Here is an 18160-nt window from a genome sequence, read left to right as displayed (position 1 = left end):
GGAGTCAATGCAGTCAATGCACCACTCAGTCAGCAAGGGATGGTTGGGACATAGTGTTCTGCAGCTTTTGTGATACCACAAAGGAAATAAAAGAGGAAAGTGGTTAAGAATTAACTCATTTTGGGGTTGTGACTGCATTTGTTCTGATGCTGCGCTGAATATCATTGTTTAACTCCACCTCTTTCTTATTCACTACTGCAACCAACTCCAACAGTGGAGGGTTTGAATTGTGATAGTGTAGGCTGGAAACCAGAACAGGGTGGGGTGCAAGAGAGAAAAGTAAGGTCTATATCTCTTATCAAATCTAGGCTGCTACTCTATGATGTTTTTAGAGCTTCATCAGCAAGACAAATTGGGCAGAAGAAGCTGTGATAACTGTTTCTTACATCGGCTGTCTGAGCCCCCTCACTGGAAAGCACTAGATATGTTTATCCTGTTTTAAACCTATGGGAAGAAGTTTTCCCGAGCACAAAAATGTGGAAAAAAGATATTTATAATGTACTCACCTGCTTTTTTTGAGTCCTTTAGGACATGGCCTGCTTTCCATGCCTGTGATGCTACCTTAGACTTTGGATGTTGAAATTAAGACTGCATGTTGGATGCTGGCATAGTCAGTTTGAATGAGTGATCAAGCTTATTTGCCTCCTGCTTAGAAACCTATCAAAAATGCCAAGAATTAAACTATGGGATTAGGAAGCCTGCCATTTCTAAGATTTGTGGCACTAGCAATCAACTTAATGCCTTGGCGGGGAACAGGTTGTGCATGGATTCACTCGTGTGGCTTCTCTAATTGTTTGTCAGGGAAAGGATTGCCTCAAATCCTTGTGAAAAACAGAGTATCACAGTGGACCTTCAGATTCAATCTGTGCCAAGCTTGAGAACACTTTAACTGATTATTGGATGTTTCTGATGCTTATGCTGTCGTACAAAGATCAGTTCACTAGGTTGTCATACCACGTTTGTGACACTTGTTTGATTGCAATTTTTGGGACTCGTTTTCAGAGGCAGCAGGGCAAAGAAGGGCAAGGTGAGGAATGGTGGATTTAGGTTGTCTGACACCTGCCATTTATATGATTCACAGCATCTCTGAGGACAAGTGCTCTCTGACTTCAGGGCTATTGCAAGGTGGAAATAAATGATTATAAAATTAGTTGAAACTGTGGAATGGAATAGACAATGTCTGATTATATATATTTGCATCCATTCTGTCTTGAATTGACACTTGTTACTTTCTCCAGTCTAAGGAAAATCTGAAGAACAAGTTGGGGAGAGGGCTTGGGGTAAATGAGGGGGAAAAAAATCAGATCAAAGTGAGGTGTAAGTGGACTTTATTAAACTATTTCAGTGAAAACCACAATAGTGAAGTTTGTCTGGTGATATATGTGCCAGACCTCCCTGTCCATAACTGTAGATACATGAATCAATTTCTATTAATTTAATCTCTTTCTTGCAGAAAATTGAACAACAGCTACAGTGACAAAAAGAGTCAAAATGAAACAAGCTACAAAGAAGGCCAGAACAAATGTCTCCCAAACTGAGTGTCACTGTAAGTTTTTCTTCCTTCTTGGCTACACTGTGTGATATTTTTCTCCCTGTTTTCTGCTCTGATTAAGAACACTTTCATCTTCTGTGATGCTAGGAGTGCGTGGGTCTGTACAAAAGCATGCACACAAATGTATACTAAACCTTCATCTCTGTTCAGCAGTGCTGGCAATTTACCATCAGTCTTGTTTCTGTATAACACAGAGAGAGAGAGAGACAAGAGGGGATGTATCTTCTCAGCAATCCAGGGCATATGCTTTCAATGATCAAACTGAAAGAAAGGCAGAGTTGAAAAATCTCCCCCCCAAAAAAAAACAACCCCACAACCAAAACCCAAACCCAAATAAAACAAACAAACAAAAAAAACCCAACCAAAACCCCAAAAAAACCCAAGTAGAATTTCAATCCAAAATATGGACATTTAATACTCTCACTAAGCTACAGCATCACAGCAAAGTTTCCTGTCATCATGAAAGGAGGTTATAGTGAAGTGGGAGTCAGTCTGTTCTCCCAAGTAACAAGCTGTAAGATGAGAGGAAATGGTCTCAGGTTGCATCAGGGAAGGTTTAAGTTGGATATCAGGAAATTTTTTTTTACTTAAAGAGTGGTCAGGCATTAGAACAAGTTGCTCAGTGAGGTGGTGGAGTTGCCATCCCTAGAAGTGTTCAAAAAGCATGTAGACATGGCACATGGTTTAGTGGGCATGGTGGTGTTGGACTTGATGATCTTAGATGTCTTTTCCAACCTTAATGATTCTATGATTCCATGTCTAGAATCACCTGAAATGGACATGTACTAAAGCATTGCAATACTGATTTTACTGCATGCCTCATTTATCCTCTGATATTCATGACAAGTGGGACCTCAAGAACGATTGTTTTGCAGTTTCACTTTGTGGGGGGCTTCTCCTCTTCTTGGGGGTCAGTGCATAAACTATGAAAATGAACCAGGTTTGTCTGGAAAACACTCCTAAATGTCTGCTTTTAGAGTGCTCACCTAGGAAGCAGAAAACCAACCTCCACCCTCTCTCCCATCTCCCAAGGGAATACCTTCCCAATGTTATAATTTAATTACTTGCCTCTTAGACACAGCTGATTAGGATGATACTAGATTATTTAGACTAAAATTCCAGACTTCCTAGAGCTTCTTGCATGTGTTCCTTTCAAAAGACTAGCATTTCTGATTGCTAAGGGCACAATTATACATCTAGGAAGAAAGAGGACAACCTGACCTACAAGGCATGGAAGAACACTGGAAAGTACTTACTTGGCACAGTAGATGAACCTCTCACCACTCATTTGTCCTTCCCAGGTCTGCAGTGCTAACTGGAAAACAGTGCTAATGAGAACTTGGGTGCACAGAAAAGAGTCCTGTGACAAGAAGTTGATGTTATTTTCCAAGCCTTAGCCATTTGTGGCAATGAGGACACCAGCCCTGGAAGTGACCCGCACATAGGATCTGCAGTCTGGATATAACTCTGACCAGTGACCAAATTATAGAAAAGGAGGTAAGAAAAACAAAGAATACACAGGGAAGTGCTTTGATCACAATGTACAATTCTTTTTGCAAAGATAAATGCTGGATGGTAAAGAGTGTTTTAACCTAGCAGGGAAGCCTTGCAAGAAGGAGCAGAGGAGCAGCAGGCAGTGACAGCCAGGCAAACACTAATAGCTGGCATGTTTTTAACAGTGGAGGTTATTACTCAGTGCAACAAACAAGCAAGCGAAGCTGCATGTTCTCTATCTTCTAGCATTGTCAAATCAAGTCAGAACATTTTTTGAGGAAAACATGATTTTGTAAGAGAAAAACACAAACCAGATGAAGTTAGGAAAAGAAAAAATAAGCAGAGCTAAAAAAAGATGCAGAGAAGGACAATTCACACTGCAGATGGAAAGAAGCAGCTGCTTTATGGAGAGAGAATATCAAGTTGGGGACTCTTCAGTTTGGAGAAAAAGGCTGAGGGGGATATGCTCAAGGTTATTAAGGTAAGACTGGTGGGAGATAAGATTAATTTAATCCACCAACTAGCAAAAATTTCCTGAAATTATAGGACACTGATCTAAACCAGAACAAAATCAAAGTACATATGCATATATATGTATAGATATGTGTGTGTGTGTATATATATATATATCTGTATGCATTTAAATGGAGTAGCAATGAACCTTTGGAGTTTTGCTCTAACAAGGATTGAGGGGACTGAAAATATAAAAACATCTTGACCAAAAATGATGTAAAGGAATAGCTGGGAGTGTAGTGAATAGGCATGAGTTATATACCTTACAATCTCTAATGAAATAGCTGTGGAAGTTGTGAGACTACAGGAGGAAAAAGTGTCTGACAGTGGCCAGGTTTGTGTGTCCTTAAATATGTCTTTTTAATGCAGATTATTGGTCTAGCCAGAGCCAACCTAGTAGAATATGTTTTACATTCACAAGTTCTTAACTGCAGCACAACTTAATAATTGGAGACCTGACCTATTTCTACACATGGTCAGAAGATGTTATGCCTCATGGAGTGTTGGCTGCTGGCCAGCTCAGGAGACTGAGGCTGAAGCAGCCTACCTGCCTCCTGAAGTTGTGCCTTTGGGTTTTGTGCAGGGAGAAATTATGTCAGTGCTGAGACAGACTGTGTCCATTCAGACCAGGAGTGGGAGTCCTAATCTTCTACTGCTGTCTGAATTTGGCAGACAACTCTGCTCATGGTCTTTATCACATAAAGTACATCTTATAAAAGCAGCAGTGCATCTTGTGTCAGCAGTAGAGCACAATGGTTTCCATCCTCAGATGTTTTCCTCTTGTGCATCTGTCTCATGTAGAGAAGTGTTATGGGTTGACTGAGCCAAAAAGAGCTCTACCTGGGAGAGTATCCCTCAATTGAATGAGGAATTCAGGAGACTATAAGAGATAAAAGGAGGGAGACAAGCAGCCCAAAGCTCTACGAGGGACCATCCTCTCACTTCAGATGCCAAAATATCTTGCTAATACCTCATGTTTTTTTGCAACTTGTGTCAGGGAAGCCTCTTGCCTTCTTGCTAACATATAAAGTATTTATTCTCATGTGAATGATTAAGGATTCCTTCTGATTTTAATCTCTATAGAACTGAGGAATGGAGAGCTTTATATTACATTGGTGTCAGATAGTCAGGGAAGAGTTCAGGTATTCCAATTGTATTTCTGCTTTCCTCAAATAAAATCCCAAACAAACAAAAACAAAAAAACAAACACCACCACCAAAACAAAGCAAAAAAAGTAAAAAAAAAGAGTGCAAGATCATTCTAGCAATACACTTCTATTATCATATTTACTATGCAAGGAGAGGGCAGTGTTTTAGGTGTCCATATCCCTGCCTAAGGAGTATTATTCCTGCAGGTCTTTCTCTCCATTTTGTCTATAGAATTTCAAGAACTCTTTGCTAACAACTTGCTTGCAAGCATCTAAAATAATTTGGTTTTATCTTCAAAGTCCATCAGGATTCACTGATGTTGCACTAGCACTATAATACATGGCTGAGATTGTTTTCTTTTGTCTACCACAGGACCACCATGTCACATTTTGTTTCACATTAACCCACTGAGATGAAAAAAAAAAAATTCTTGTGGATTAGCACAGGACTTAGCCCTAGGAAATGTTGGTTCAATTCCCATCTTGGTAGCTTATGCAGAAAACTGATCACATGTGTCTTGTTCTGTCTGGAATCAAATTCACTGGCAGAAGGGGAATGAAATCTGCAGGTCTTATTTCTCTATTTGTATAATGAAATGGTCATGATATCCTGCTCCCTTGGGGAGTTTGAGGATTATTCATCCTAACACCCAGGATATTGTGATATTTCCCTATTAAGCCTTATATAAAAATGCAGAGGGAAAGACTAATCATACGTGAGTCAAACAAGTAGCAAATGGATTACATGAGAGTAATTCCATGTGCAGCATAGTCTAATAAAATTAACATTTGAGTGATGACAAATAGAGAACCTTTGGGGATGAGAGTCTTGGAAGCAAGAAAATAGTGATTTCTAAGTGGTGAGAAATAAAGCAAAATGAGCTCTATTTTTCTCCCTGCCCCATGGTCTTACGATCAAGATTTTGTTTTCAGGTGCTGAATACTAAGTGATATGGACAGAAAGAAAATCCATCTGTCTCAGTGCCAGGTTTCATTAAATGTTGGCCATGGAAGTAAATGGAGGCATAAAGAAGGCAGACTGGTAAATTAAATACAAAATACTGAATAAGGGAAATGACATTTTATCATAGGCAACATCACAAGAAGTAGTTTCCTCTCTGGAGTGGTAATGAGAACACTGACATCTTGACTTCGGATGGTTCTGTGAGTACAAAACTCCAACAAACTGACTTAGAGCAGGAGGGAGAGATTTCCTGGAGTCGGAGGCCTACCACTGCACCTGATTTGTGAAGGCTGGCTGTGAAATTGGCTGTGCAGAGACAATTAACAGAATCAACATGAACTCTCTCTCTCCCAAACTCTACAAGATCAGATGCTGCTTAGAAATGCAGAATTCAATTCTGTCAGAAGCTGAAGTCATCAGAAATTGATTTTGTTGCATATTAAAAGGAATGCCTTCTGAAATCTTGGAGGGAAAGGACAGTTTGTCAAGAAAATGTCAGTCCATGTCTCTTTTTAGACATAAACACAGGGCAAGAGAGGGCTTCATTTCAGTCAGTGATCAAACAGCTAAGCCATTGACTAATCTGTGTGTGTATCAAGGTTTACCTTCCAGAAAATAAATCTATGAAACAAATAAATCTTCCCAATTTCCATGTTTCATTAAAACATAACAATCTGAAAGAAAAACCAACAAACAAACAAACCCCAAAGAAATCAGTGTTTCTATCCAAGCAGAACTGATTAGGCAGTTCCAGGCATTTATTAGGGAAGGCAAAGGACTATGTTATCCTGTATCCTGCACTGCTCTTGCATAGTTACCTTCATCCTAGTTATACCATCTTAACTTCATCTAAGTTCAAACAACTTTGCCTTGCAGCAGCTGTGGCTTGAGTTTTGTGGAAGAGACTATGAGAACTGGTCTGGCTTTGTGAGTCATGGCACTTTCCCTAAACAAATTCAGGCATTTGCTGAATGATGATGCTACTGCAATGTACTTGCTCTTTATTGAGTACAGATGGAGGCCAGGTTGCATTTTTTTTTTTCATATGTAGTCTCCTTTGCTGGAGGTGGTAATGGTTAGTCAGATCTATCACTCCTGAGGCATAGATAACTGCAAGTCATCTGTGTCTTTAAGAATCTCCTCTTCTGACTGCATATCTTTAAATGTGCTAAGGGGCTCTAGCAAGTCTAGGCTTCCTGCTGAGACATCTCTTTTTGAGCACAGAAGGAAAAATGCACTAGCTGATGAAAAGATATCAACAATAAAGTGAAAGGTAAAATAATTTCAGCTCTACTGCAACATATCCAAGCTGTCTGGAATACTTGACTGAATGTGTGTGTATACTCTGTGATGTATTTACTGTGATCAAGATATTATGGCAACAATTTACACTGATAAAGTGTGCATCTGTTAATGAAATCACCTGGGCCAGTGACTGGAGAAATTATAACTAAATAGTTCAGGTATTCCCTGGTTTGTGTTCTGCCTCCAGTCACAAAGTCAAAGCAAATATTCATCAGCTCAGCAACACTTCTTCATTGACTTTCCCCTTGAAACCACAGTTTATTTGCATTGGAGAACTCGGCATCAAGTGAGATAAGGCAAGCAAAGGTAGAAAAACATTCGCTGTCCCTCTGCTTCCTCTTTGTGCTGCAAGGAACAAATGCATTTGAAAGAGTGACTTTCACTCAGATGTTGATAAAACTGCTGGTCATTGTTTCACTTTTTCAGAAGGTGAGGGAAATAATTGGAAATCCAGGTCTCAGGTAATTCCCCATAATCTCACTGCTGTACAGTTTGAATTCCAATTGGGAGTGAGAACAACTTGGATTGTAATTTAGAGCTGCTCTAGATTATGTCAACAGCCACTTCAAGTGAGACTGAAGTGGAAATACCTTTGCAATTCCCATTCCAAGGTCTGTCATGAGAAGGATGAAGGTAGTAAATGGCATAACTCTTCAAGTTAAACCACTGGAAATCCATTCTGCTCTCTTAATGTTCACATTGTTACAATATCAGAACAACTTCTAGGAGTCTATTAAGAAACATGGTTAAGTATGACCCATATTTGTGGTGTTAATTTTCTGCCATCTTTTTCCAAGAATAACTGTATGGTCAGCACAGAATCCCCTTTTGGGACAAACTGATTTTCTTCTGTATTTATGTAGCAGGTTTGTACTTGGAGAAGTCAGTAAGACATATGAGGATCCCTCTTGCTTGGTGGAGATCATTCTGTAGTCTTTGACAAGCTGTTCTGAAATCTCTGATTCTATTTACATGAGAAGGCAAAGATAGACTCACCCTTTCTCCACACTATTCCAAGCCAGCAGTCTGCATACCTGGTGCCCAATTTCTGCTGAGGGTCAGTAATCTTAGAAGGAAAGACAAATAACTTTGGTATAGCATAACAAATGAAAAGCATCTAATGTTAATATGTCAGCACTTGGGTGGATTGAACCCATTTCTGCCATTATGCTCTTCTCCCTAGGTAAAAATATGCTTCTAGTTCCTACATGGTGAAGTCTTAAGCATCAAGTATTATGTTTCCCTTCATCACATACTGAGTTTCCTGATCTCCCAGAAAGATGACTGCTTTTAGTTTCATTCAGTATCATGGTATAATGATACTGCAATAATAACAATATTGTGATAATAGTAATCTGTGATAGTTCTGTGATATACAGAATAAATGCTGCTGTGACTGAGTCTCCAAGTCCATGTTCTCTCTGCTTTTCCTCTAGTACTTCATGTCATTCTTGGGATTGAGCAAGTGAGTGAGGAAAGTTAGAGTGGAATGACCACTCATGAAGAGCTTGATTACTTAATCTGCATCAGTGTGATCTTGAGAGAAGATCGTTAATATCAGAGGGGAAGACTGGCAGAGGTTTAACATTCTAAACACCAATATTCTGTTGTCTACAAAAACTTTTATCTGTTAAAGTTAACTTTTTCTCCCCCAGTATCTGCCCTAATAGACCACGTATTATTTATTTTATTTTCAGATAATTAAACCAAAGTGGGTTTGGTCATTTTCAGGAAATAAGTTAGTAAAATATTTCAGTTCCTTCAGCATTTTTGAAAAATCTTGCAGAGTTTTCTTTTCCTTTTGCTTCCAGTGAGCATTTAGAAAGAGCTCTTCCATTCCCCCAAAAAGCCTTAAATATGAACAAGATACTAGTCCTTGGAGGTTTGGTCAACAGTAGAAGTGAAATTCCTAAATATGCTATCTGTTCTGGACATCTTCCAGCCAAAACCCAGATGGATTGTCTTTAGACTAGTTGTTCTGCGCTATAACAGGTTGGATATTCAAGATGAAGAGCTTTAATTATGGTTCATGAGGTAGGGCTTTCTGCAGGTCTGGGGAATAAGGAATCATATTTTCACTCACAAGGGGGCTTGCACAGCTTTAGATCCTGACACAACAACAATATTACCACAGATCCCACTGCAAAGCAGTGATGGACTAGGAGGAGAATTCAGGTGCGCTGCCTACCAGCCTTTTGTGCCCATCATTACAGCACATCTGATGGGACACTCAAAGCTTGTCTTCAACCTGAATGGTTGAGGGATGTGCTCTTCTTTTGCAAGGAGACATGAATTATCTCCCCCTAAACTCACACCTTCTACTTAATGTCATGTTTCCTAGGAGGGGGCTGGTAGGATGCTGCTTTGATTTTAGCAATGTTGGAATATTTTATTTTCTGGTCTGAGTCACAAAGCAGGTTTAGACTGCTAAAACACCTCACTGTTCTCACAGTGATCATCATAGTTTCATAGTATCATAGTTTCATTCAGGGTTGGAAGGGACCACAAGGATCATCTAGTTCCAACCCCCCTGCCATGGGCAGGGACACCCCACTCTAGATCAGGCTGGACAGAGCCTCATCCAGCCTGCTCTTAAACACCCCTAGGGACGGGGCCTCGACCACCTCCCTGGACAACACATTCCAGGGTTTCACCACTCTCATGGTGAAGAACCTCCTCCTCACATCTAGCCTGAATCTCCCCACCTCCAGCTTCATTCCATTCCCCCTAGTCCTATCACTACCTGATATCCTGAGAAGTCCTTCCCCAGCCTTCCTGTAGGCCCCTTTCAGATACTGGAAGGCCACAATTAGGTCACCTCGGAGCCTTCTCTTCTGCAGACTGAACAGCCCCAACTCCTTCAGTCTGTCCTCATAGGAGAGGTGCTCCAGCCCTCTGATCATCCTTGTGGCCCTTCTCTGGACACGTTCCAGCACCTCCACATCCCTCTTGTAATAGGGGCTCCAGAACTGGACACAGTACTCCAGGTGGGGTCTCACCAGGGCTGAGTAGAGGGGGAGGATCACATCCCTCGACCTGCTAGCCACACTTCTCCTGATGCAGCCCAGGATCTGATTGGCTTTGCGGGCTGCAAGTGCACACTGAGAGCTCATGTTGAGCTTTTTGTCCACCAGCACCCCCAAGTCTCTCTCTTCAGGGCTACTTTCCAGCCAGTCACTGCCCAGCCTGTATTTGTGCCTGGGATTGCCTCGACCCAGATGCAGGACCCTGCACTTGCTCTTATTGAACTTCATGAGGTTGGCCTGTGCCCACCTCTCCAGCCTGTCAAGGTCCCTCTGGATGGCCTCCCTTCCCTCCAGCCTGTCTGCTGCACCACACAGCTTGGTGTCATCATCATCATCATCATCATCTGTACTTTTGCCAGGGAAACTTTATAAACAAATGTGACCATGGGTGAAAGCTCCTTCATGAGGGTACATTCTGGTTTCCTGGCAGACTGAGGAGAGAAGAGAAATTCTTGGAATCCTTGTGGCACAGGAGACATTGAGAGTTACATACATAGTAAGGTTTTTGCTAACCCTAAATAACCCTGCTCAAGTACTGCTCAATAAGCCCTAAAATCAACAGTGAGGCTGAAGGTGGGTGGTCCAGGGAATGAGGTGTTTAGTTTAAACAAACTGTTCTTAGGAACCACATAATTTTCTTCCTTATATCCAGGGTGGTGACTACAAACTAAGCTTTGATGATATGTTCATTTGTAATGTGAGACGAGAAAGGTGAAATTCCTTTGACATGTGGAGATAAAAATCCTAGAGGGAGGATGAATCAGCCCTCCAAAAGTGCTGTCTGCATATCAAAGTCCGAATATCATTGCTTTAGCCAGAGGTCCTCCATCTGTATTTGTGGCAGATAGGAGGCAGCTACAAAATTCTGCAGCAGGATAAGGTCTCCTAAATTACAAGACAGCCTGGGGAACCCTTAAAATCTGCTGAGAATCTTTAGTGAAACTTATTCATAGCCAGAAAACCCTTGCGTGTCAGTGAGGGAAGGTGTTTAGAGAGATTGTCAGCCCTGAATAGTAACATTCAGATGGGAAAAGTGTTATTGGATCATGACCTTGGATCCTAACACAGCAGTGTCCCACAGAGAAATCCAAAGTGGCAGCTAGAAAAGAAGACAGTATAATCTCACGTCACCTTTGATTGTTTGGGGTTCTTTTATGTTTCTCTGCTTGTTTCCAATTTTGCTATCATGTTCCGAAAGCTTTTTTTTCGGCAAAGATAAATCTCTTACCATCCTTATGTTTATCTGCTGTCAGAAACAATGTCAGGTGAATCTGACAAGCTCAAGGCCTCTCGTTTCACCAGAAACCGAAATAAACCCTAAAAAAATAACAAAATCTCTCCAAAGAGACCTCCTACAAACTTTTCTCATACAATATGGTTGAGTACTGACAAATCTGGGGGAGAAATGTTCTTTCTTCAGCATAAACCAATGGATTTTACAGATAGACAAGACTGCTCTCATTTCCAAGTAACCACATCTCTAACCAGAGAATGACATCCAGAGCCTGAAGCATTATAGTGAGGAATAGTTTTCAGCTTAGAAAAGGAAAACTCTTTGTGTTTCTCAGGCAGAACCAAGACCACTGTGCCATGCCCCTACAGAGCAGGAACAGCAGTATTCAGGGATCAGTATTACTTTTGATTTCAAACACAATTCCAATTTTAAGCTTTAAAGTGTGAACAATATAGGCTGCCAGATAGAAAGAGCTGAGGTGATTGATGAGCTGAGGTCAGTTGTGTGAGGTTTAACAAGGCCAAGTGCCAGGGTCTCAACAACCCCCTGAATGTTACAGGCTTTGGGGAGAGTGACTGGAAAGCTGCCCAGCAACATTGAGGTGCTGGAGCCTGTCCAGAGAAGGGCAGTGAAGCTGTTGAAGGGCCTGGAGACCATGTCTTCTGAGGAGAGGCTTAGGGGTTGCTTAGTCTGAAGATGAGGAAGATGAGGGGAGACCTTATTGCTCTCAACAACTACAAGAAGAGAGGTTGTAGTGACGTGGGTATTTATCTCTTCTCCCTAGTAGGTGATAGAATGAGAGGAAATGCTTGAAATTGTGCCAGGGGAGGTTTAGGTTGGATATTAGGAATTTTTTTTTTTTACAGAAGAAGTGGTCAGGCATTGGAACAGGCTGCCCAGGGAAGTATTGGAGTCACCATCCCTAGAGGTGTTAAAAAATATGTAGACATGGCACTTCAGGACATAGTTTAATGGCCACGGTGTGTTAGGTTGACAATTAGACTTGAGGATTTTAGAGATTTTCCAACTTGAAAAATTCTACAATTCTCTGATTCTATGACTCAGTCTGATCAAACCACACCAAGCTTCTTGGATGATCAGGGTGGAACACAATAGAATCACTGAAGTTTAGAAAGCAATGTACCTTCATCTCAAATATTCACGTGACTCATCCAGTATGTGCTCTGACCGTTGTTTAGACCTCTGCTTTATATGACTTTACACAGATAGCTCCCTTAACTACAGACTTCTAAACTGTTGCAATGAGTTTGGCAGGGATAGAGTTAATTTCCTTCATAGTAGCTTGTATAGGAGCTTTGTTTTGGACTTCTGATGAAAACAGTGTTGGTAACACAGGGATGTTTTTGTTACTGCAGAGCAGTGCTTACAGAGTCAAGACATTCTGAGTTATGGTGTTTGTCTTCCCAAATAACCATTGCATGTGATGGAGCTCTGCTTTCCTGGAGATGGCTGAACACCTGCCCGCTGATGAGAAGTGAGTGAAATCCTTGTTTTGTTTTGCTTGTGTGCACAGATTTTGATTTAATTATTTAACTGTCTTTATCTCAACCATGAGTTTTATCACTTTTATCCTTCCTATTCGCTCCCCCATGCCACTAAGAGTGAAAGTGAGTGAGTGGCTGCATGAGGCTTCTTTGCTCAATGGGGTTAAACTACAACTGCAGACAGCTTAAGTTAGGAGAAATGAAACTTGGCCTTCATCACTCTAGTTTAATTTGGTTTGATCTTTTGTATTCCCATGATATTCAGTGTTGCATATTTTCATCTGGAAGCAGTCATTCTGAGTCTTAACAACATATTATAATCAAAATTAGTAACACTCCTCCGCCATTTCTTTTTATGGGTTTCATATTAATTTTCTATGGTGATTTTGTTGTCATTCTTATTATTATTATCCCATTTTCATCTCCAGGAAGAACCCTGGAGATCTGGCAGGAGAGAGTACAAGGTGAGGAGAAACAGAAGCTCTGCAAGCTCTTGTTTGCAGCCCACAATAGACTGGAGAACAACTCTATGTCTTAAAGTTGGGAAAAAGAGATATTTTTCACCTGAAAAAAACCCTGAGAAAATGAAGCAACAATTCATTAACAGGAATTAAAGTCTGACACCCCTGAACACCACACTCTTGATCTATCCTCTAAGTTTTATCAGCAAAATACATAGCTAATATTGGTGTTTTGAAATTGTGTACTGGATTCATTGATCCATATAAGCACTGCAACATATCCCATTTAACAGATTTGCTTTTAATTCTCCCCTTCTTAATATAGCCCTTGCTCAGATTTAATGTGTCACAAAGCAGCTTCCTGGTGTGTACAAAGGACACCCTGCCTGTGTCTCTGCTTCTGAAAATGACTCCAAGAGCCTTGAGCTCCTAAAAAACAATGTGTGGACCAGAAGAATTTCTCAGGGGTATGAGAATCTCTTATTAAAGATCCTGTATTACTGGAGACTTCAATCTATGACCAGCGAGTCTTCAGGCAAACGTGAGTTCCCAGTGGTTGGACTACATAAGAGACTCCAAGTGCTGAAACTATAGGTTATATAATTGAAGAAAATAAGCAGAGATCATTCAGAAATTGGTTCCCAGATGCAAACAGACTAACCTTTTTCAGGGACAAAGGACAGAGGTTGCTAGCTCACTTCTTAATTCCCCCCTCTCCCCCCAGTTATTCAGCCAGAATGTCTGCAAATATGAAAGGCTTTCTCAAGCCTTGTTCTTAAATTACCTGCCTATGTTGAGAGACAAAGTTCTTCAGTGATGTATTACCCCTTGATTTTTGTCCCCAACATCTTTCTTACAACATCCCAATTCACTTCTTACCATATTACATCAGATTCTTGTCAATCTTCATTAAGAGGAAGCGTCTGTGAAATAAAAACTATCTCTGTTTTGTTTCATGCAGATCAAGGATTGGACCAGAGAAGGGGTATTTCAATTCACTGACTGACCTACAAACAAATAAATAATTTCAGTTTGAATTGACCAGAAATGAACAATTTTCTACCCCTATGGAAATGACTTTGTATCCTTACAATCAGGACAACGTCAAGGCAAGATCGACACACAGGATAAATTCCCTGGATTAGACAAGGGATTTTAAACCCTGTTTCTCATCAACAAATTTCACAACCTCTCACCTTTTGCTTCAAAAATAATTTTCCTTCTGAGCCATGCACATAATTCTTTCAGTCAATACTTTTGAAGGATCTAACCCAAAATCATAAGTAGTCTAACTGTAGAGATTTACTTGATTTATGCCCAAATATATTCATTTAGAAAACTAAAGTTACTGAGCTGGTATGGTGTTTGAACTCAGTTGGAGGAGTTATAAAGTTAATTTCCAAAATGCTACTTGGATGGAATAGCTGTTGATTTACCTCATCAGTTTGTTTGTTGGCTCATCATGGTTTATTTATATATATATATATTATTATTTTAAATTGCAAAGCATGTTGTTTTAATTAAAATCAATTTCAGTGCTGGAAAAATAAAAACATATTAACTATAATAAAATAAAAGTACAAAGTACTTCTATTTCCTATACATGTGGTTAACTTCCAGAGAACAACACTGAAGATAGGGCTTAAACTTACTTGTTTCCAACTCCTCCTTCTTTCTACTGTTAATGAACACCATTTTCTTTCAAGGTAGATATGACACAGCATCTCAGTCTGACTATTTCAAAGCTCTTGAAGAAGAAGTTTGCCAACAAAGACATAATCTGACCCAGATTTTTATCTATATCTATATCTATATCTATATCTATATCTATATCTATATCTATATCTATATCTATATCTATATCTATATCATCTATATCTATATCTGATCTATATCTATATCTACATCTATATCTATATCTATATATCTAGATCTAGATATATATATCTATATATCTAGATCTAGATATAGATATAGATTATATAGATCTAGATCTAGATCTAGATCTAGATATAGATATATATATCTGAAGAAATTTTGGCTGGGACTAGATCATCCACATCAAGAAATTTTTAGTGCAGTCTTTGTCAGAACACTTTTTCAGGAATAAATCAATGGACAGCCTGAGACAGTTTGCTGACAGTGGTATGAGTTACCCAGATGGACTTAAGGCAAAATGCTTTCCAGATCTTACCTGTATGTCAGGACACCTACACAAAGTTAATTGCAGCCTCTGCTCTTCTTGTTTGTGAAGGCCAGGACTGCTGCTGACACTAGAATTCATTCCAGAGCAGTAGATCAGGCATAATCACAAGTAGTGCTGGACATTCAAGAGTTGCTACTTATTCTGCTTCACTCTTCATGCAAGTGAGATGTGTCAACTGGAGTTTCTTTATACAAAGGGGAGAAAGCATAAGTAAGAATTAAGGAGTATCTACTCTTGCAACAGAACATTTTTGGCAGCCTTCTCCCTTGACAGAGCCCAGTAAAACATCACAACTATTTTTTAAAGGGATTCTAGAGTGACTAAAAAATGTAGTTTAAGTTCACCACTAAGCCTTGATACCCTCTCCCTCTTATTATTGCTTCAAAGCTTTCCAAAGAGAATGGTTCTGCAGAAAAGGAAAATAAAATCCTGTCTGCCCATCTGCATATAGAATTTAGTCTTTTCCTCCTTTAGACTAGCAAATGAGAGAGGCGATCTCTAAGTTGAATTACTCTGAGCTGTGAGTCAGTTCACAGCATAAATACAGCTGGAATGTACACAAACGATTCTGCTCATTCCAGTGGTGCAATTTCCCATTATGCTAATTGAAGTTTCATCTCAAGAAATCCTGCTATCTGAAGAGATGTGAGTGAGTTCTGATTCCTATGAAGTGACTTGTAGGGCAGGCAAGAGTTGCCCCGTTCCCCCTGCATAAACTACATCACGCACTTCACTTGCACTACAGACTGATCCCTTTCCAGGATCTTGCTTCATTTGTGTGAAGAGACCTTTCTCACTTCACTTGTGTGTAAGTGGGATTCCCCAGGCAAGTCAAGGTTTGTAGCACTTTCTAAGATTTTACCTGAAGAGGGAATAAAGCCAGAAAAGAGAGAGAGATTGCACCTGGGTGTGCTGATACATTTTTGCTATTTAGCAGGAAAACAAAACAAAACAAACCCTTGTTAAAGAATCACAGAATGGTAGGGGCTGGAAGACAACTTGGGGGGTCATCTAGCCCAATCCATCTGCTAGAGCAGGTTCACCTAGATCAGGTCACACAGGAATGCATCCAGGTGGGTTTTGAAAATCTCCAGAGAAGGAGATTCCCAACCTCTCTGGGCAGCCTGTTCCAGCGCTCTGCCACATTCAAAGGAGAGAAGTATGTTTAGGTGGAATTTCCTGTGCACCAATTTGTGCCTGTTGCCCCTCGTCTCTTATCAGATACACAAAGGAATTTTTGTCCCTTCTAACTCAGAGATAACGGATTCATCCATGTTGTAAGATCTGTCATGCTTTTTCAAAACCTACTAGTGCCTGTTTTACTCCAAGGTGCCTGACAGCCAGACATGGGCTTGAGATTTGTGATGGCCATTATCAAACTTGATGTCTTCCTTGGATTACCTCTGGGGACTGGAATCTTGGTCATCAGAGGCAGAAACAGACTGTACCACATGTACTTTCGATTCTCTGTGGTAGGAACCTACTTCAGGAAAAGCCAAGCAAAAAAATAAAGAAAGAATACTAAAGTAATAATTTGGTTAAGAACTTGGCCAATATCTCACTGATTGAAGTAGGAACACTCATAGTTAAAAGTGGGAGGTAGTACTACTCTTTTGCCAGGGCAATAACAGATCAAACCTCTGCAAATCAGAAACAAAGTCAGATTTTGCAGAACAACCTGTGGTAGGAACTGCAGGAGGGCTTAGCCTGCTGTGTATATCAAAGTTTCTCTTCTGTGCCTTGTCTCATTGCAGCTTTAAGAAATTCCTTAGGAAAGGCACTGCCTTAATAGCAAGTTGGACCATTTTTAAAGCTGCATTTGTATTGCTCGCACAGCAAGAGCTCTTGTCACATGGAAGCCATCAAATCAAAACACCGACATGGAAAGGGAATAAGGCGAGATAATGAAATGAGAAATTAAGAGCATGAAAAGTAGATGCTGGAGAAAAGCTGACACTTCATAACACTCCAAGTGAACACTTGCCTGGATTTCAAAGTCAACCGATAAGAAATTATTTGCTTTTCTTCTATAACAGAAATAGATAAAGGATTCAGTTTGGATAGGAGAAGATTCCACTAGGCTGCAATTTACGTATGAATACTCAATATTTAAGGAAATTGCTTCTTTCACTTTGTCAACTGGCATAAATATATGCTAAAGAGGGATTCATTAGAAAAAGCCATGGAAGGCATGAGCTCAGCTGAAATAATCCTGATCCTGCCAGGCAGGTGTTTTGCATCCCATCAGGAGATGGCACACAGAGCTGCAGGAGACTTACCACAGGGACTGTGTTGTTCTTCTGTGAGAGGAGAACACAAAGATCTCATTACTCTTCCTTAAATCAAGTTGTAATTTACAGTACCCATGCTCATTGTGGAGTGAGTTAGTCATCCTACCTCACAGGCCTGCAGTTGTCTAGAGATCAATGTGTCTCAGTTTACACCCCTGTGAATAAAAGAGGAACCATTAGGATTTTCTCCCCCATAAATGGCTCTGCAGGCTGCTGCAGAGTCACATTAGTGCATGATCACTATCTGCAGATGTTTCTTGTGACCCAGAGGAAAGCTGTGAGCCTTGCGGGACAGAGCTGTGTGCGACTGACAGCTCAGGAGAATTACTAAAAGAGACAACTTTTCCCTGTTTTATTACAGCAAGAAGGCTTTGTGGAGATCTGAGGAGAAATCTATAAGTTGCACTTATGGCAGCTTACACAGGATTTATGTGTACAGATTTGAAAGGATAATCGAAAATA

The 18160-nt window shown here is 40.2% G+C and overlaps 1 long non-coding RNA gene across 1 annotated transcript; it reads left to right on the top strand.

Annotated features, from left to right (window-relative positions):
* Nucleotides 1–3351: 3351 nt before the first annotated feature.
* LOC137449680 (uncharacterized) lies at nt 3352–14731 on the top strand. The gene is made up of 3 exons (XR_010989444.1): nt 3352–3527; nt 12612–12730; nt 14163–14731. It is a non-coding gene; the product is annotated as an uncharacterized lncRNA (long non-coding RNA).
* The last annotated feature ends 3429 nt before the right edge of the window (nt 14732–18160 follow it).

This window comes from Melanerpes formicivorus, unplaced genomic scaffold (assembly GCF_026170545.1).
Source record: "Melanerpes formicivorus ecotype bairdi unplaced genomic scaffold, bMelFor1.0.p_v2 SCAF_32, whole genome shotgun sequence".
In the NCBI taxonomy this organism is placed as follows: Eukaryota; Metazoa; Chordata; class Aves; order Piciformes; family Picidae; genus Melanerpes; species Melanerpes formicivorus.
This window is presented reverse-complemented; position numbering and strand designations above follow the sequence as displayed.